The sequence below is a fragment of the Vanellus vanellus genome (genome assembly GCF_965231255.1).
Source record: "Vanellus vanellus genome assembly, chromosome: 5".
Classification (NCBI taxonomy): domain Eukaryota; kingdom Metazoa; phylum Chordata; class Aves; order Charadriiformes; family Charadriidae; genus Vanellus; species Vanellus vanellus.
In genome coordinates, this window is record NC_138910.1 from 74,819,704 (window position 1) to 74,841,000 (window position 21,297).

Consider the following 21,297-nt stretch of genomic DNA (forward strand, 5'->3'; position numbering starts at 1 on the left):
CGCCTCGCCCCGGCCCCCCACCGCCGGGGCCCCGCGGGCGGCCACCGGCCCGCGCAGCGCTCCGCGCCCGCCCGCGGCTCGGCGGGGCTCCGGCCACCCCCGCCACCTCCCGCCTCGCCTCCGCCGCCGCGTTTCTTCGCAACTTGCACTGCGCCCCTTCTTCTTCTTCTTCTCCTTGTTTGTTTTTTTTTTTTTTTCTTTCGTCCTTCTTCTTCTTCCCTTTTTTTTTTTTTTTTTTAAATTTTTTCCCTGCCTTTCCTCCCTCCCTCTCCCCGCAGCCGGGATGGAGCCTTCTCAGCATAACCCCGATGGCTTCGCAGCCCACCCCCTCCCGCCCAAGCCGCAGTGAGTACAGAAAAGGGACCCACATCTGCCGGGAGGGTGTTTATGACACGTATTAGTGGCTGCTGCCCCGCTGCAGCTCGGGGCTCTCCTTCCCCCACCCCCAGATTTCAGGGAGGCAGGAGCATCTTCTCCCAGAAGGCAAAAAGAGACAGGTTTATCTCCAGGTTTCCTTAAAAAAAAAAAAAAAGGAAGCAAGGTGTATTTTCCAGCCAGAGCTTTTTATGACCTTTTGTTGCATTTGAAAATTACAGACAGGCGAAAGAGGGGGGGGGGGGGGGGAATGTCCAGGCTTCTTGGTTTCTGTGTGACGGAGGCGACGAAATTGTCTTCGGATGTAAACTGCATGGCACATTTCTGATGGGCAGACGCGTCGGGTCTCGCTCTTGCAGACCTCATTTAACAGAGCCCCACGCGAAAAAAAAACAAACAAACAAACAACCCCAAAACCAACCAAACAAAAAACCCCTTCTGCCATGGCACTGAGTGGTAAGATGGCTCCTTGCATTTTGAAGAAGCACTAAATACAAATCACCAGGGACGTTTTACAGTGCTAAAGGTTACCGCTTCTCATTTTGTACTGTTTCCCACAACGTTTGTATTACCTCTCAGCACGGTACCAGCTATAATTGTGCAAAGTTAATCTTCAGGAGCTCCGAGGAAGAGAACTCTCGCATGTTGGACACTTTAGAATAACCTTGACCTTTCATTAGTGCTTATCCTAAAAGATAAATCACACAAGGGAAAGCAGGGAATTGGGCAAGGCACCTGCAAAAGCATAAATGAAATGTCTCTGTCTCGAAACTTGTGTTAAAATGGCTTCTGGATCCTACAAAACAAGGGGCACCGAGGGGCTAAAAGACAAAAATCTAGAGCTCGCTGGCAAAATTCAGTTTGATACACGCAGGACCCTGAGCTAATTTCCTCAGCCCAAGACGCATTTTCTGCCGTTAGTCCAATCAGCACTGCTGAAACTCAAACTGCCAAAAAGGGTAAATTCCCTCTGAAAGAAACTGAATCAGCCAAAAGTATAATCAGCTTTTCAGGGAAGTACAAGACCACTGAACCATGTTTCCAGTTGCATTTCTTTGTTCCTCTGTAGCTGCTTTCTGATATTCGTAGAAGTAATTAGGAGGGCCACTGGTATTTACCGGTATTTTAAATAAAAAGCTTCATTCCGGGTAGGAGGCACGAAACATTTTGCTTCACAGTGCAGCCACTAAAAGGTTAAAGTCGATTCACAGCTCCTGGTGAAAGTTTTCCTTAGCAGATAGTGCCTATCAAGATGGTCTTTCTCTTCTCCTGTTACACCCCGAGAGCAGGAAACGGGGCAGCATTTGTATGGCAACACAACCCTCTTCACTCCTCAGTATTAAGATTATTATCAACACAATGAGATTTTAATGAACTCTTTGATACACGGAGCTAATGAACGTTTAAGGGAAAAGATACTCACACAGCACAGACCACAATACAAAGCGATGTCCTGTAGGAACTCTTGAGTATTCAAAAGCTTTTCAGGGTTTGACCCTAAGGAAACCCAGGAGCAATCCTGGCTACACACCACATTTATATGCAGAGTGTACCACAGGCCGGAATGAGGGCTCCTGCTAGAGTTAATTGTAATTTTCTGGTGAGGGAGGATCGCATATTTAGGCCTTAAGTTATTAACATCTATTCTGAGGGAAATAAGGACATTCGGATACACTTTGTCAAATCAAAAAGAGTGCTTTCTGCTTCAGATATGATACCCCCGAGGTGACGTACCACCATTTGAATATCTGCACTTCTGAATCAGGCATGCCAGGATGGGAGCGTATTGATCGGTCCTGGACTTTTGCTTATATTTAGTCACACTGGAGAACAGGGAGAGAAGATTTTCAGACTACAGCAGGCCTGGAAACCGAGCTCTTCATTGTAAATATTTCCTACAGAAAGTTTGGGTTTTGTTTTTTTGTTTTTTTTTTTTTTTTTAATTTTCTGAAAGGAGAAGTACACTCTGCTAGAAAAAGCAGCTTTGTATCTGGACATACCATAGTCCTTGAGGGTGTGACTGTAGGTACACAAACAAGGCTGTATTTAATCTCTCGAAGGGAATTTGATAGAGAACATCTGCTAAAGAGAAAAGTATATTTGTTTCCTGAGCACTGCAACTTTTCATAACGTCACCTCCTTGCACCAACATATATGCTCTAAATAGTGTGATGTATGTGGATTTTTCAGCTGTAATTTGGTTTAGCTCCTGTAAAATAAGGGCTGCAGACAAAAAGCTGTGCTACACTCTGATATATTCACAGTATTCCAGCTCCATATGCATATATTGGAGTGAACAACAATTTCCTTCCTGTACGAGCATTTTAATTTATAGAAACATATTGTTTTGTGTAAAGAAGGTAGTAGATAATTAACTGTATTCATTTAATCTAATTACAGGCCTCTGAGGCAAAAAGCTGACACTTTTCATTGTGGTATATTCAGAGAAGTTAATTGAAAAAACATTGCAGCCACAAGGCATAACATGCCCATCGTATATTTGATACTAATCCTTTTCTCAAAAATGGGATGAATCTGATGCTCGCTGGAGATAAGGATTACTGTTACTCACTCGAGTAAGGCAAAGTCTGGGGAAGGCAAAGTTATGCAATGCTGCACTGCACTGCAATATCTCTGCAATTCCAGAGCTAACCACAGACAACTTAATTTGCCAAATTGCGAGATGGTTTTGTAATGTACACAAGGATCTATTACAAATTAAGAAAAGGCTGAACGCGTTTTTAGCTGGGACGTAGGTCAGAATTTGACCAGAGAACTGCTTCAAGAAGCGATAGGTCAATGTATCACCTCTTAGCTCTGTTTAATCTTTAGGAGGGACCAAGTAGTAAGAGCAGCCTTACCCCTCGGAGCTGTTATTGGGAGTATAGTTTGTGCTTTTAAGCTATCAGTATGACAAACACATAAATAGACAGCAAATCAACACTTGCAACTCCCAAGTATATAAAAACACATGTATCTCAGACCATTTGCAGCTCAGAGTAATTTTTCCTATCACCTGATACATACCAACAACTTAATCTGACAGCAGTGCTACTTTCATTCTCAAAAGGAAAGTAAAGCAGCTCAGCTCTGCAAAGCTTGCCTCCCGGCTGGCACACGACACGACAGACCAAACGTGCTGCTTCTGGGGAAGCGTCTGCCATTTATGCTAAAGAAATTCCAGCTTGCAAACTGAATCATCGAGTTAGAGGCAAACGCCACCGTTTCCCCCTACTTTATCACTGGAAGAGTGTAGCTCTGGTGTCTCTGCAGCTCTAGCAGCACCATGGGGCAGGACACCTCCTGCTGCAGCTGCTGCGCTCCCCGGCTCCTGCTCGAGTGACCTCCAGTTCTGCTCTGCCCGTGGGCACGCAGAGGCCACCCGGAGCGCTCAGCTCTCCCACCTCTCTCTTCCCACGTCTCCAGGCGGTGGTGCTCCTAGCTGTTGGGAGAAAAAATTTGCAAAGGCGGTACTGCTCATCCCTGTGATGAAGCCTGCCAGGTGAGAGCGGTGATGGTGCAAGCCCTCTTAGATGACAAACACCCCCATGTGAAAGGCCATCGAGCTAAGCGCAGGGCCTGGCTTCGCTCTGCCAGTGAGAGGCATTGCTGGCAGCCCTACCTATAATTTTAAAATTACTCAAAATATTTTTTAAATGCATTTTGCAGAAATATTTTTTTTACTGTGGTTAAAAAAAGCGCAGCATATTGCACTTCAGGCACTTCAAATATTTGTTAATAAAGTCAGAGGAAGCCTGAAAAGTAAACAGATAGTGACATGCGGTCACCTTAACTCTGGAGCTCCGGCTCAAGAGATCTAGAACACTTGATAAAGAAGCTCTCTAACGAGAAAAAAAGCATGGCTACAGATGCTAGCCATACCCAATTCCTATTCCTATACCATTAGAGATAAATCACAATTTGCTTTGATATCTGACTCAAAAAATCAGCCTGTTCTTAGAGTTCAGCCTGCACTCGCACTCCTCTCCCTTGATGCTCTCAACTAGTTTTCCCCCTGCCCGGCTCCTGCCTTCTCTTTCTCCTCTGTGCTGTTTCCAGGTAACTCCCAGCTCTTGCTTTCCACCCCTCCTTTCCCTGGCTCCTGTCTTCTCGCACTCTTCACAGTTCATTTTCATCTCCTAGTTTCCTTCATCTGCAGATCCACCCTCTTATTTTTTCTTAATTATTTCCCCTGGCATCTTATCTTTATCTCCATTATGCTTATCAACCTTCTTACCTGATATATCATATCCTTTCCCCACTGCTGAGCAGAATCTCATTATGCCTTCATCTTTTTTCTTTCCTAACTATGAAGACTCATTAAACTGCTTCCACAACTCATTTCTGTCCATGATGTCCAAGTTGTTCTAGGAGAAGTCCTAGCACCCGTCAGTAATAGCTGTCTCCCTGGCACCTATCGCCTTCATCTCCTGCTCCCTCCTGTGCTCTGCCCGTTAAAGGCCTCATCCCAAACTCTTCCATCTTCCTGATCCATCCTCCTCTTCTCACTGCCTCAGCAGTAACAGGAGAAAGGGAGATGATGCGCATAGGAGGGGTACCCAGAGCTCAGAGTCAGTAATCTCTTAGGAAGGCAGGAGGAGAAATTGCAGACAACTGCTTGGTCCCCACTGCCCCCAGGCAAAGAGCGTACTCGGTCGCTCTGCGAAAAAGCTGCACACGACGCCTGCGTGTCATACAGCAGCCCAACATGGAACGGGCTCCATCAGCACAGGCTGATCATCGGAAAATTTAACTGCCAAAAGCTAACAATTCTTAACCGATCACGTGCAAAATGAGATTTTATGGAGTTTTTATAACTTTGTTACATTTGGATGCACATCTGTGAAACCAGAGCAGTCGGGCTGCCAAATTCCAAGTTGCTGCTCAAAAGGTACACAGATGAAACTAGACCAGTGACCGTGTTCCATTTCAAACTCCTTCTGTAGAGAAATAGGGATACCGGCACTTCTGAATGAAGCAACCAGATTATTATTTTTTAATATGGGCAAAATATTTTTTTAACCTTGTTCTTGAAAATGACTACAGCGGTTTAGCTGGAAACTGCCAAAAATTAAACCTGGGGCAGATGCTTGGCTTGGAAAGTACCAGCCGAAACAGTTACAAGCAACTGAAAACAAGATGTTATTATGAAGCACTGGACAAGATTAAGCAGAGCAGTTCCATGACTTTGCCATCGGTGTGGAAAATTTTAAAGTGACCTGTCATAATTTTTTTAATAACAACTTTGTTGCAATAAGCAGAATTCAGATTTCACATTTTTTGGGTGAAGATATTTCCTCTGAAAATACAGGTTATGATCCAGAATGCTTCGACACGAAGAGGGAGAGGGAGGTGTGTGCTGGGACTGAGACTTGGAGCACTGGGACTGAGGGCTGGAGGAGTTTCTTTGGTAACAAAAACAATTTGAAAGATCTAAAGAAGTGCAGAAATAAATGATCAAAAAGTATTCTGTGGAGATGAAACGTTACGGAGACAGCAGAGGGAAGGGGAGGAAAGGAATTGCTTCTGGTGGGAGAACATCAAAGCAACAGTAAGGGAAGTCCAAATATTTTTTTAGCTCTGGGATTCTTGAATACCCTGGCTCTGCTCCGCATGTGCCAATGGATTAAGCCTGCGGTGGGAAGCAGGTACCCTCGCCCCCACGCTCTCGTTGGTGCAGCTGACCATTACAACCCCCAGGGTGAGCATAACCCAATGGCCCCTAAAGGTGCTCCATATCTCCATAGTCAATTCTTTGCCTTCGTACACCAAACTGAAACCTGGGGCAGTTCAGGAGCAGCTCCATACGTTGAAACCTCCCTTTTGTGGCAACGGTGATGTATGTCAGAGTGGCAGGTTGGACAGCTGAGGGCATTACTTGTTTCAGTCATCTGACTTAAACGCTTCGCTGCCTCCCTGCTAGAGATTTCAAGAGTAGGTTCATGGCAACGCTTGCAGCAATTACCACCGAATGCTATTTCGCATTTAAAAATGTCATTCCATCCATGCTATGGATGAAAGTAAGAGAGCCACAGAAGTCCTTTGTCATATACAATGAACTGTCTGTTAATTCACAAGTACATTCATTGTTTTTTTTACATATAAAATAAATACTTTTAATTTCTTTTAGCAGATCGAATGGATTGGCTGTCACTTGACTGCAGGTTTGCCTAAAAGATAGGTTCTAGCTTGAAAAGAAATTAATTCAGGAAGTCCTGTGGCCTTTTGTTTTGCAGGAAGTCAGACGAGGTGAAAATGTTGGCCCCTCTGGCCATTTCATCTCTAGCAGTCTGTCTTTGTCTAGGATTTTAACAGCAAAATCACACTAATGCTGTAAACTTTCTGTGCAGTGAACACATTCGGAAATATCTTGCATAGCCTATGGTTGAAGAAGTTTGGTTGCATTTAAGCAAAATGCTTTGTGTTAATGATAATGGTTATATAAATAATGGTCACAATGGTGACCTGTGATAACACTGTATGGACACTAGCATGAAATTAAAACTTCTTTAATTTAATATAAAAACAATAATAATATTTAACTTAATAAACACAAAGTTGAAAATTCATGCTAGGTGCTGTTGCTTGGCATAAAAGTTGGGGTTTTTTGCTTTTCTTAAAAGTGCAGGTGTTTAACATGTTCAGGTTTCTTTTCAGGTTTAACGTGAAGCCTGAGTGGGCAGTGCCTAGGTCTGGGATCACTGCAACATTTACATAACGTGCCTTACTCTTAATGATATTTTGTGCTCAGCATCCTCTTGCATTTGATACAGTTTCACCTTTTTTTTTTTTTTTTTTTTTAGCAGGAAGAATGAGGTTTCAGGATAGCAGAAAAATTGGCCTGACAACATGATCTAATGAACCACAAAGCAGCCTTCAAAGAGAAAAACTAGCAGGAAGTTCTTTCATACCAGGTATTAAAAATAGACTGCACCAAGTCCTGGAATGCACACAGCAGTTATGTAATGATTTTTTTGGTGACATGCGTTAGGAAATATTCTCAGTACATGTTTTCCCTTCCTAACACCCAGTTCACTTCTCTGTAGTTTGGAAATTCCTCATATGGATGCTTCTAAGAAATCTAAAATGACAATGTTCATTTGAATAACCTATCAATTAGCAAGCCACATAATGACACCATCTAATGGTACAATTGAAGTATTTGAATTTAATATACCATTTTCATAATGGTACAACATGAAACACACAATGGAATCCAATGTTTTGTCCCCACAAGTTAGACTTGATTTATTTCTGACAATGTAATAATTTTCCACTGGAGGCACCAAGAGTGAGAAATCACTTTGGGCACGTATCTTAAATAATGAGAATACTGTCTGTTTTGGAGCATTGAGAAGGCTTTCAAACGTTTCAAAAAGGTTTACTTGTTGTTAGGTGCCACTTATAAATGGGAGGATCTGTGGAGGACTGAAAGGAGCCAGAAGAGCTATATCCAGCTTCCACCATACTGAGGAAACTAAATGGTAAATCATTTTGAAGAACATCTTCCTCAGGCTTTTCCCCAGAGATAGAGGAGCTTTCCCAGAGATCTAACCTCCGAAGCTTTGCAGTATAATTTGAGAAGGTAATAAAGGAGATGGAAAAAAATCAAAGCCTAACTTTTGGGTTTTCACAGTCCTATTGTCTTCCTGGATTACTTAATGTTCAGAAAAAATCTGCAACATCCTTTGCCTATAGCAAGAGCATCACACAAGGAGGGCAACATTACTTTGTCTGCCTTTTCCAACTTGTCTATTAAAAGACACACGCTCCACCACAACCTTTAGACTTCATGGCCACCATGAACTTATTGCTAACATTATTAATTTCAATTCAAAGCCAGAGAAATTCCCCAGTGTGAAGGCTCACACATCTCTCCCATCATGGTTAGCGCCTAATTAATAAACAATGTCAATATTTCCTAGGTTGCCACACACGACGAACCCAGAAGCACAGTTACACACAGTTTTCATCACCCACTCATGTCAGTGATGGACAGGGATGGGAAGTATTATGGTGGGTAAAATTCTGCCTGTATTTTGGCTCTTACTGATAAGTTTTTCCCAATTCATGTAATGGAGATTAAATACCAGGAGATCCTAAATGGTCAGATATGACTATAGTAAACCAATACGAGTCTTTTTTTGTTTGTTTGTTTGTTTTTTTTTTTAAGATGAGTAGAACTCCTCTCTTAGTGTTGGGTCTTTAAAATATTTTCAAAGCTAAAACTGCAGGAACTTCACTTGCTTCACACTGTTCTCTTTGGAGAACACAGAAAAATCTGATCAAGGCAGAAGCTGATAAAACATCTGATTTATTGTCTCTCCTTACTGTCCTGCAAAATTACAGAATTAAAAAACTCACACTGAAAATGAAAAAAAGGCACCCCATTCAAAGTATTTCATTTTGGAAAGATACATAAATAATAAAACCAGGAGAACAAGTTAGCCTCTTGTAGAGAACCTGTTTGTTTGATAAAATATTTGGAAACATCTTAATTGGCAGCCTGAAAGAAAACTATATAGAGCATACTGAATCCACGGCAAAAATCTATATTGGAAGTAAGGAAGTGGGCATTTGTTTTTTTTCAGATCAAGTTGTCTTTAAGGCCATAAAATGAAACAAAAACTGATTAAATTATCAACAAATTCATTTGCTTCTAGATGCTGTTATACAAACACATTTCTGGGAATCCAGTGCCTAAAAAGTGATTTGTGAATAAGTCAATACTTATTTTTCTACACTGATCCATATGCAAAGCTCGAGTTGTTTACGAGGGGAGGAACACTGTTTCATACACAGTAGTCAGTAGTGCTCCGAATTACAGGAAGACGCTCTCATCATTCAGCCTGATTACTTTACATGAATTGAAGCAAATAACGTTCTGCATTTTCTTCTCTATTTTATGACTGTTTTCATGTAAGCAAAAATGCCTTAAATCAGATTTCACCCATTTTGAGGAAAGGACCTTTTAGAGCAAATAGAGATTCTTGTTACATCTCACTTTTCTGTAAGCTGTGTTTCACTCAGTCATTTGTGAATATTTTTGAGTTTTATTGCATATACTCACTTTTTAAATGAGATTTGCTGTCGCCGAGTTCGACATTCAAGCTCAATATTTCAAATATAGTTGTAAATGAAAGCATATATTTTGGCTGAATTTAAAACTTCAAGTCTTTTCTGTCCCTAAACAAACATGGAAAACCTTATTTGCATATTCAGAGAAAAAAAATCCCTTCTTTTTCCAAAATTTGCTGTTACTTTGTTTGCAATTTTCCTTTTGTTCACATACCTTTATCCTCTTCATTAAAGTTGTTGGAGTGTCAAAATTAACAAGTCCTATTATTATATTTATAAATGGGGAGAATTTGATATCAGCTACGAAAACCAAGGCAAAGCTCTGCCACACCACATTTTCACCCACTAAGGCAGAGATTATCCTGTAGCACTGAAAGCTATACTGTCACAGTGGGAAGAAATTCTGAATTTTACACTGTTTGCTGACTATGTACAACAAAAGAACAGACAATGCCATCTGAGCTTGGGACAATTAACAGGATGTCTTTAGTATATTATTACGTTAATCTTTTCTTTTGCTTGAGCCAGCATTCCCCTCGAGAGGAAGAGAAATGATGGTGAGACAACTTACTACTGCAAATTAATTCTATGGTCTATTTCCCAAGCATTTAATTTGGCTACAGCAACCTGTTTAACTCGGACGAGTTGTCAGACAGTGACATAAAAGAGAGACCAAGTTCTTTAGAGGTGGCCAGTAATTTTAAAGGGATGAAGGGAAATGGCGGCATTATTGCTTTTGTCCAAGTATAGTCTCTTCTAAACAGGGTAAGGGAAAATCAAGTGATTTAGCCTCACCAAAATTCATGCCACTTGAGATCTTTTGGAAATCTTGACTGAAGAGGAACTGTGGACTGGAACAGAAGGCTGAGAAAAGAAGTCAGACTTCGTATTGCAAGAGCGTATGAAACATAACGAAAAAAGCGTAACATTTTTTACTTCTCACAGTGGATAAGTCTGACATTTGGAAGAGAAGTTTGGGATAGGAATTGGGATACTTGCACCTGCTTAAACCTGAGCCATCTCCTTGCAAGGCAGCTGTCACTACCTGCACGAGTAGAGAAGTCTGTTGCAAAAAGACCAATACACGAGGTCCCTGTTGCTTCCCAGTCAGTGGGTCTGAATTTAATCTTTTACAGCCTGGTTGGTTTGTTCTTTTTTAGTTCTGGCATTCTAGGAAGTATTTCCATGTCTGTACCCCTTGTCTGAGTCCACTCGTGGTACTCCGCAATTAAGCAATCCTGGATCCTTAACCCATTGCCTCCAACTTTCCCAGCCTGCTGCCTCTCTTCTTCTCTACAGCTGTATGGATTTCAGCTTTTCGAAGTCCAGTTTGATTCAGTCTGTCAACACAGGAACTTATATTTGGCATAAAATCTTTTTGGGACCACAAAGGTATAATTTTAGAGTTAAATACATCACATTTTTTTGTCTGGGAAGACTCAAAGGCAGTAGATAATGGAGACAGATTAGGATTTGGCATTTTATCAGACTCTCAAGGAATCTCTCCCTGTGTAAACTCTGTTTCACCAGGAATATTTATTGTTCAGGAAGCAACACTTAAAATTTTCCTCACCATAAAATAATTCTGCAGAATCCTATAGAAGAAGGGGGTCTATCACCCCAAAGAAGACTTCCACTACCTGATTACTGCCTATAACGATGTATCCTTTTTCCATGAAGCAGGCAGGCGTAAGCAAATACTTCCAATAGGGAATTACTTTGAGAACAGGACAAAGACATTTTAGTTATAGGGAGTAGAAGATTAATAGACACAAATACAAATTTGGAATGGATGAAATACTTATCCTGGTGCATTTTGAAGATAATCAGTTCCCATTTTGGTAGTATGTCCTAGAGATGACTTATTTTCAGAGGATTACCTTTCCCAATTTTAGATTCCAGGGAAATATGACTCCCAACGTTCAGGGATTCCTTTTACTAAACTGACCTCGAAGAAAAGATCGGTTCCATCCTGTGCCTTGTCTCTTCCTTATTGCTTTTGAGGAGCCAGTACACTCTGCAGGCTCTGTGCTCCTGCCAGCTTGCCTGCCCTGCAGACGGTGGGCAGGAGCAAAGCTCCTTGCAGGGACCGGGCACAAACTTGTTCTAAATGTTACTCAAAAATCCTAATCTGAATCTTGGTTCCAGATATCCATTCATTTATTAAGAGCAAATACAGCAGACAACTAATGCTGCACTTTTTCTATTATTCAAACCTGCTGCTAACAATGAAGAAGATGATGTCATTCCCTGGATGTGACAAAGGACTAATATTATATGCAGTAAAAACAATGAGTCAACAGTTTCTATGCCCTTGAGGTCAAAGCATTCAACAGTTTTGAAAGTAGACTGTTCTTGTGCACAGAGCTTGCAGTTGTATATCAATACAAAATGTGTAAAATCAAGATACAATTTAACCCCCCCTTTTTTTTTAGTTTCAATCAGAGTGTTTTAAACTCAAGCTAAAAGTCCTATTGAAATATCTTATAACATAAACTAACCGATACCAATTTTACACAGATATGTTAAGTATAACATTGCAAAACACTTTTTTTGTAAAAAAAAAACATTATCTATGTTAAGTTATCATTTGTAAAATCTTGAGAGGCACTGGGCAATCACAATTCCCAGTAATGTTAGTGAGAACTGTGAGTATTAATGTGGCAACTAAATAATACGAAATGTTCTGGAGATATTTTGTAATGGTCTGAAAGATAAGAAAGACCTTTTACATGGAAATATGTTTTGAGAGACAATAGAAAGCAAGGAGTCTAAACCAAAGTTTCTCAGATTTTCTGGAATACAGGAGGTATTGACCAAATCCTGGCCATCTTTAACCACAGCTGCATCCAATGCAAGAAATGCCTGGGGTTGATAGAAATCCTTTCTTCAGTAAATCTAAAATCATTATGGAGGATTATTATCCTCCTACTAAAGACAGTGAAACTGAAACACAGAGAAGTGACAGCTCAAGGTCACTTAAAAGTCAGAAGAGTTTGGAAAAGAACCCGGATTTCTCAATCCTCGTCCAGCACTCTGCCCACTGGGCTTCATTGCCTCGCTGACTAGCTGCTCGCGACAGCTCCTTTTCAAAACTAGATATAATTTAACTACTTTGAGAAGTTTTCACTTCATCATATTGTTGTCTGCAATAATTTTATTTTGTGGAAAAACAGACTTGCCTGTTTAGATCGGGCTGCTGCCACACGATCAAGTGCAAGGAATCCCAGGCCAGCTGCAGTCTCTGCTCCTGTCGTCCTTGTAAATGAAATTCAGAGATAGGAGAGCAAACTGGATTATATCCAGGTGGGCTCCTATGTAGGAAGAAATATCATTCAGCCTGCAGTGATGGTAGCTGACGGTGTTTGGGATTCAAATGAGCCTTAGCGTGGAATAAATAATATTTAGCAGCCTGACAATTAATTGAAATGAAACCTTAGACTCTGAATCCCAAGGAATTTCTTCTGGCATGCTGACAAAGTGCTAAACAGTTTTCAGTTTATGCTGACCACTTTATCGTGTCACCTAAAATAACTGCAAATGGGTTCAGACATAACTTGTACAGTAGACCCCAGGCCCAAGAGATTACTTACCCAAAATACGGAAGCACGCATCTGGCAGGCTACCTGGTCAGCATCCTGACAGCTTTATTAAAGAAATAAATGCAAGAGACATGGCTCAATCTGATCTTTAAACTCTGTATCTTCTAACGCTTAAGAAACTCTTATCTTTGAGATATTTACACCAAATATCTAAGCCCTAGAGATATCTCAGGTGTTTTAGAGTTATGTCACACTGCTCATGCAAGATGAGGAAGCTTCTGAGTTATCCAAGGGCTCCGGGGCTCCGCACGGTTCCTTGCAAGCGACAGAACTCATGGGTTTTTAATGATGCAGACTCATTAGAGCACTTCATTTGAAACACATACATTTCCACTAAAAGTTTAGTGACAAGTTGCTCTTATAAACTCAAACAGAATCCAACAGATTTGAGACAAGGCAAAATCAAGAGTAAAGTAACTTACAGAATTTCTCTAGATACCTTGAGCTAATTACAAATCATACAGTATGCAGAGTCTGGTATTTTAATTTCCATTAATTGATTCTCCATGCTCATGATTAAGGAAGGACACAATGATTTTGATATCATGTAAAAGAGTAATGGAATATATTTCCCATATGAAATAGATAGACATTAGAATCTCTTTTTGAAGTTTCAAGGTTTTTTTTTCAGACATTTTTTACTGCTTAATGACAGCCAAAATCTGAATGTAGTGCAGAAAGATTCACACATGCTGCAGCTGTTAGGTGTGCTGTTCAGCAGAATACATATATTTGTTCCTTTCCTGTGACTCACACAAATATAAATATATTAAATTATACTTAAAGGTAAAGTTATTATTCATCTATTTAGTAAGTAGACTTATGAGAAAAAAATAAACAGAGGGCCTCATTTCCTAGTGTGTTGCAAGAAGGCATCTTTACCTGATCTTTGCTTTTAAAGCCCTGATCCCAGCAACAAACTTGGAAAACTGGCATACTGTGATGTATTTTAAGTACAATGAAGCTGCTCCTTTGTTAAACAGGATATTACGAGTTTATACGAGGGACAGAGATTCCGATTCAGGAAAATACTGATGAGCATATTTAAAATTAAACATATCTTCATATTATCTTGTAAATCAAATCTTACCTAAGCAGGTGATGTTTCCAAAAGCATATTATAATGAACCCCCCCAAAAAAGCAAAGGCATATTAATATTAATTTAGAGGCATCAGCCACCTTATTGTTTCAAAATTTTGCTAATATAAGATCTGACAAAACTAAAGTTTTGTTCAGTATCAGCTGAACTATCAGCACAAAAATCTCAGACCAGTAGCATTTATAAATTCATAGACAAATGTATTCTTAATGTTAAATAATATAGATGGATAACGATAAAAAGCTTTTCGTAAAATCGTGAAGCAAATCATTGCGCTTTGGGCCATTTTTTATATGTGTTTATCACATAGCCATTAGATCCGTTACTAGGTCAATGCTTTATTATATGTTGTAGTGTCTGTTTAGAACCTCACTCATAACTATCATTTCAGCAAATCAATTTACTCAGTAAAGCATGATATTATTGACCTGCAACAGTATTATAAGCTCCAGGATTACAAACGGGAAAAGTTGTCAAACAGCATCAACTCTAATTCTAATTTTACCCTGCAATACAATTGAAGTCATGCTCTAGTATGGATATAGATTTATCTATGGCTCGGGGTTTTATATTTTTTGGATTTATTAAGCTGTTTCACAGTTCTACTGTTAATTTTCTCATGTATTAATACAGGCAAGAATGTTTCATAATATTAAAAAAACCCTTGCTTAGCTGGAAGGCCTTTTGAGAGAACATCATATGCTCTCCTCTAATTATTCCATAAAGTTAAATCTTTGTCTTCTTTTCTCTTCCCTGGTAATTTTCCATTGTTGAGAGGAATAAGAGGGAAACCTTATACCAATTTTAATCTATTTTCCCTGGTGAAACAAAGTAAGAAATAGGCATAGCATACATAATATGTTAGCTGTATTTTTTCAGTTAGTCATGCCTGTGGAGAAGAGGTTGGCATACAAAATCTGATGGATATTTCCTTCCTCTTCTGGACAGATCCATACCCCATTCCAGGAAGGAACTTGGGAGACCCCTGACTTGATCAGTAACTTTCCTAAGTGCATAGATAGGTCTGTAGCCGACACCATCAAGAGAAATGGTGAGAGAGGCAGGTATGGCGGGTAGGCTTTCTCTGAGCTGGAAAAATAGGGCAAGATTTTAAATGGGATAATTTTCTTTATTAGAGAAGGACCTAATGAGGTTCAACAAAAGCAAGTGCAAGGTCCTGCACCTGGGGAGGAAGAATGCTAAGCACTAGTATAGGTTAGGGGTGGACCTGCTGGGAAGTAGTTCTGAGGAGAAGGATCTGGGGGTCCTGGTAGACAGTAAATGATCCATGAGCAAGCAATGTGCCCTTGTTGCCAAAAAGGCCAATGGAATCCTGGGCTGCATAGGGAAGAGTGTGGCCAGTAGGTTGAGGGAGGTCATTCTCCCCCTCTACTCTGCACTGGTGAAGCCACAACTGGAATACTGTGTCCAGTTTCGTGTCCAGTTCAAGAGGGACAGCAAACTGCTGGAGCAAGTCCAGCATAGGGCAACTAAGACGACTGAGGGATTGGAGCACCTCCCTTATGAGGAAAGGCTGAGAGAGCTGGGACTCTTTAGCCTGGAGAAGAGAAGGCTGAAGGGAGACCTTATTATGGCATACAAATATCTAAAGGGTGGGTTGAAGGAGGATGGAGCCAGGCTCTTTTCAATGGTTCCAAGTGACAGCACGAGGGGCAATGGGCACAAGTTGGAACATAGGAAGTTCTGTTCAAATACACGGAAAAACTTCTTTACGGTGAGGGTGACAGAGCACTGGCACAGGCTGCCCAGGGAGGTTGTGGAGTCCCCTTCTCTGGAGGTTTTCAAGACCCGCATGGATGCAGTCCTGAGTAATGTGCTCTAGGCAACCCTGCTTTAGCAGGGGAGTTGGACTAGATGATCTCTAGAGGTCCCTCCCAACTCTGAAGATTCCTTGATTCCACGATTCTTGTAGGATATATAACCTGCCCTATCAGTCAGATGAAATTATTACCTACTCACAGAATTCTACACAGCTAGAATGGTATTACTCATTCTCCTTGACAGAAACCTACTACTGTGGTTTTAGTGACACACTCAGAATTTGTTTTGGTCTTTCTTGTGTTTTCAGATGGAAAGGTACTGTCTCCTTCCTGATCTTGGATTAGAGTCCACACTGAAAAAAAAAAAACATTTTAAAGGGATTAAGAATAAAAATTTACATGGATTTATTTGTAAATCCTGGGTATGGGCCTCCCGTAATTAATATTTTTTTTCCTAAAAGTCTTTCTAAGTACTAATTAGGAAATTGTCTATTTTCTCTTGCAAATACCGTATTATGTATGAGTTTTTCAAGTAGAATAAAATATTGCCTTTTAAACAGGAGTGGATGTTATCACTTCAAATGTGCTTATATGTATTTCCTGTGCTTAGATATAGCCTAGCAATAACAATACCACAATTACCAGAATGTATAATCTATAATGTAGTCCTGTGTAAATCAACACATAGCCGAATGAGTTGCACACATCCTGCAGGATACCACTGCCATTCTAAATTGTTTCCGGTTAACACTGTGCATCTGCAGGATGATTTCTGAGCCATGCTCAGACCGAGTCCTAAGTTAGACTACTGGAAGTTACCTCCTTCTAATATTTAACAGTATCTAAATACAGATTTATGTATAGATATAGAGCTAAAGCATGTTTTGTTCATGATTGCCTAAATGGGAAACGAGAAAAACAGACTTAGAGGAAAAACAGTTTTGATGTTATAAAAATACGTAAAGGATTTCTAACAAGAATGCAAAATCATTGCAAACACTGCAAGGGCAAATGTTCAGTATTTCAATTTAGTTGTTAAATTACTAAAATAATGCATACTTCAGTTTTACATACAGTGGAGACTTAAATGCATGATCTCAGGTCCTCTGCCATTTCCTTTAGAACAGAGCATAATTTCTCCTGATGCAAAATATCTGAAAAATACACATGAAGTCAGAGAAAAAGCAAAACCCATACTGAACCAGAAATATGTCATTTTTATTGCAACACACATTGCTGCCATACACTCAGAACAGTCTTACAGGAATACGCTGACCAAATGTCACTGTCAAGATTCAGTTAGTCCAAACTAACTAACTGCACCGACTGACTCAGGAATTAAATCTAGTTTACCCGTTCAGTGACTTTATACTTTTAGTTAGTCCTCTGATTCTGACTTTTCCAAACTGCTGTTAAACCCAATACAAAGTTTAAAAATACTGAAAACCACTTTAAAATATAACTTTAAAATATTATCTTTAAAAAAAAAAAAAAAAAAGAGGTGACCCTTGTGTTATTTGACAACTTTTAGAACTGGGCTTACTAAGCCTCTAACTCTCATTCCGGTTGACAGCTGGGAGACAGACCACAATTCATGGGTGTATATAACTTCCACTGAGTCTTACAAGCCACCAGAATTCTAATATATTTAAAAATAATAATATAGCAAATTAGAGAAAACATATTATGCAAAACCTGTTATTTTTTTCTGTTTCTGATACAGGCCTACCATACCGAACAGAGATTCTAGCAGGAAGCAGCAATCAATGCAGTGCTTGTTTGAAAGATATTTTTAAATTATCCTTTTTTCTTGCTGCCTCTGGTACAAAACAATATGATGAATAAATGACTCAAACTTAAGCTAGCCACTGCGGAAGCTCTTAGAGAATATTTATGGTGTTAGCATGTGTACCTGCACTGCAGAGGTCATTGAGGGGTGCAAGAAGCAGCCACAGCCATGTGGCCAAGGGCAGCTGAAGAACCGGACACACACATGCTGAGAGGAATGGCCAAGCCTCTCTGCACTGCAGCTCTTCTGCGACATGCAAGTCTGCTCAAAACAGCACAGCCATTCAGATCCACACAAAGAACTTTTCCCTTTAAGTTTTATTGTCTTTTCTGTACTGGGTGGTTAATGCACATAGTCATTTTACATTCCCTGTTATTGCCTTTTATTTTCTCTAGTCTGATCTTGTGTAGAAAGATGCTCAGAGACTTGATCACCTGTACTAAACACAGTTTGGGATGGCTGCCTTTTTAACCATGATTGAAGAAAAGACTACTACTAAATTTTACCTGTATATATTAATCCAGTTTCTCTCATTCCAGGTCTCCCTGTAAGCACTTCATACCTCTTTGGAATTAACACTACATTACCATGTGACAGGGTAATGGGGAGCCTGGCTACCCCTGGCTGTAGAAAGAACTCTGAAAATTAGGCTATGATGTGCCATAGCCACACCGGGGTGACTGCACGGAAGCTGACTTAGCTGAACTATTCTGCTTGTCCAGATTCAGGCTCACTCCTACGGTACTGCTGAAGCAATCTAGACATACATCTCCTCATGCCCTCCATGAGAAGACAGATCCGCATGGCACTGGTAACCCTGCGAGGACATAAACAGCTCTCCTGGTCTTAGCCTTTATGGATCCAGTTCTTCATTCTTCATCAGCCCATCTACTTAACCCTGAGCTGTCTCTTCATTTTTGTACGTGATTTTGGACAGTCACAAGCGTGTGGGTGCTGCTCCCACTCAGAGAGGAGAGACCCAGCTCTGTCTACGCAAGTGATTTAAAAAAAAAAAGCTTGCAAACCTGTGATGTCATTAGAAATGCAGATGATATTACACTTATAAAATAATTATTAATTATTTAATGATGCAAATACTTGAATCAGTTATAAAAAGCAGGTAGAATTATAAAATAATATTTGTCTTATTTATTGCTAACTTTTTAGCTGTGGCACCACCTTGTGGACATTACCACATGGAATGAAAACTCGACTTGTGACAACAACAGCAACTGAAACAGAGCAGGCATTTTTGAAAAACAACAACTATATTCACATATGATTTGCTAAATAAATAAATAAATAAGTAAAATAACTAAATTGAAAAAAAATATTCCTAAAAATCCAGTTATGCAATAAAATGTACAATAAATATTGTCATCAGCGTACTCAGTTGTCTTTGCAGCTTTCACCAACTCTTCTGAGCATCAGCCAAGAAGTGATAGCCATCAAAATTATTTTTGTTCCTTCTTGATTGATTAACTAGCAGTGTCTGAACCCTAGTTCTGTTGTTGCTGTGCAAACAGACACTTCTCAGGCAAGTATCCCAAGCAACAAGATTTGCAAGGTCAGAATTATAACACTGAATTATAACATGGAGAAAAGCTTAGATCCTGCCCCATTAATGTAAACTCAACAGTGAGATTAGTGGCCAAGCTAAGCCGCAAGAAAAATAATCTCTGACAGAGATGAACTGTTGGAACTTTCAAATGCTTGCTGAAAAACAACAACAAAAAATCAAATTAAATCCCACTGTTTGCCATTAGATTCCCAGAATAAACTTTTCACACTTGAGATAACAGGGTGTTACTGTTACAAGTACTCTATCTGCTATACAGGCAAATCAGTAACGCACAGAGGAGCCAGAATTTTAAACAGAAAGATTGTGTGCAGCGTATATCCATCCTGTGTATGTCTATTGGACTAAGCTATGGAAGCATAATATTAAAAATGCAACTGCATTTTCTATTCCCATCTCTTCAAAAAGTAACTGCATACAACTTGTTATTTACACTAGCATAAAGTGAAGGTGGTAGAGGGGAAGATGACAGCTTGGACCGAGTTTCCTTCCCTCTTGGAGGGTCAATGGACTGTGCTGAACTCTGCCTGGGAATCTCACGTGCATAAACCCTGCTGTGTCTGAACAGCTTCTGTGCCTCTCGCAAAGGATCGGGGTGCAGACCCTTCTTTCATGTCTCTTCTTCAAATATGGATCTGCAGCCCAAACTGCAGGCCCTTCAACTAATACTGACCATATCACGGTCTCTCCACAAACTGTCCTTAGTAGTATATGAAAGCTGTTGCAGACAGCTCACCCACTGGAGCACTTCCATTTCTATTTGAACTCTGGACAAATATATAACTACTAAAGCAAGGCATGGAAACTCTGCAGCCTTCAGCTGGGAAAACTTCTTTCAAGTTGCTGTCTCAGTTGATTTTTCTTTCTTTGTCTTTTCAAATGAAGTTTGCATAAATTTCTTTCTTCTCACCTCTTCTGTATTTTTGTGCATTCACAAACTCTTCCCAATTAATCATTATAGTGATACAGTAAATCAAGTTTTTGCCTGGCAGATGCTGCTCCACAACTGCCCATTGCCCTTGTACAATTTCTAACTGAATTGGAACGTTACAGCAAACATCAGAGTTCACTAAGTTGAATTAAATTAATAAATACTTATAGTTAACAAACTTTTATGGGTATGTGTGCTTGACATCTAAGGTAACTCTCAGAAGTGGTCTAGCATTTGAGAAAACCAAACCACTCTGGGAAGAAACCAAGCACAGAAAATCTTAGGCTAGCTCAAATAAGCACTGTCAGCCACGGAAGCAAACTCACCTGCGACGGAGTCTGCAGATCTTACCCAGGAGCTGTAGCTTGCTGGGTTCTGGCGATACGTGACTCACATGGATTCCACAACCTACAACCTTCTCTGTTCTTACAGCTATGTATCTTTTGTAAAGGAGGTAAATAATCATTGCCGCCACCCACTGCTGCACAGTCTTGGAAGAAGAGGGATGGGGAGTACAGCTAAGACATTGGCATGGCCTCTGAAGACTGTTAGCTGAAAATAATCTCATTTACAGGTATTGCACTAAGAAAGAAACCTAGACGACAATGAAATTCAGAGTCAGATTTACTCTTTGTTAAATCACCACTTTTTATAATAATGCTCATTGCCGGACAAGTTACCAGCTGAAAAATGAAGCCTGGATTATGGGAATGGAGTGAAAACAGCTAAAGCAACCTCCGAGGTAGTCCATTCCATAACAACATCACCCTGAAACAGATTACCAGGAAAGATCGCAATATACATCAATATAGACTATTAGGATGTTAGTTTATTAAAATGCCATGTAATGCAGTTAAATATATTGTCCAGTATAAAGTCTATATTAGAAAACACTGGAAAACCATGTTTAGCAAACACAGCTAAGCAGACACACAGATGACTCAGCCAAACGAACTTTGGAATTAATGAAAGAAAGTTCGAGCAGAAAATAACAAGGTGCATTTTAAAGAAAACACTTCCATTAATGATGTAAGATGATACCACGTCATACCTGTTTGCATT

The 21,297-nt window shown here is 40.0% G+C and overlaps 2 long non-coding RNA genes across 3 annotated transcripts; one reads left to right on the forward strand and one right to left on the reverse strand.

Moving 5' to 3' along the window:
• The first annotated feature begins 258 nt into the window (after positions 1 to 258).
• Positions 259 to 19,063, forward strand: LOC309672385. Its single transcript, XR_014269237.1, has 5 exons — positions 259 to 345; positions 7,179 to 7,289; positions 7,771 to 7,859; positions 8,301 to 8,391; positions 18,265 to 19,063. It is a non-coding gene; the product is annotated as an uncharacterized lncRNA (long non-coding RNA).
• On the reverse strand, positions 10,640 to 20,679 carry LOC309672386. 2 transcript variants are annotated; one of them, XR_014269238.1, is made up of 4 exons: positions 17,011 to 17,052; positions 13,047 to 13,098; positions 12,636 to 12,711; positions 10,640 to 10,793 (listed from the first exon to the last, which is right to left on the reverse strand). It is a non-coding gene; the product is annotated as an uncharacterized lncRNA (long non-coding RNA). The 2 variants fall into 2 exon arrangements; XR_014269239.1 differs by lacking the exons at positions 10,640 to 10,793; positions 12,636 to 12,711; positions 13,047 to 13,098 and adding exons at positions 16,154 to 16,289; positions 20,562 to 20,679 and having other exon boundaries at positions 17,011 to 17,090.
• Positions 20,680 to 21,297: the final 618 nt, after the last annotated feature.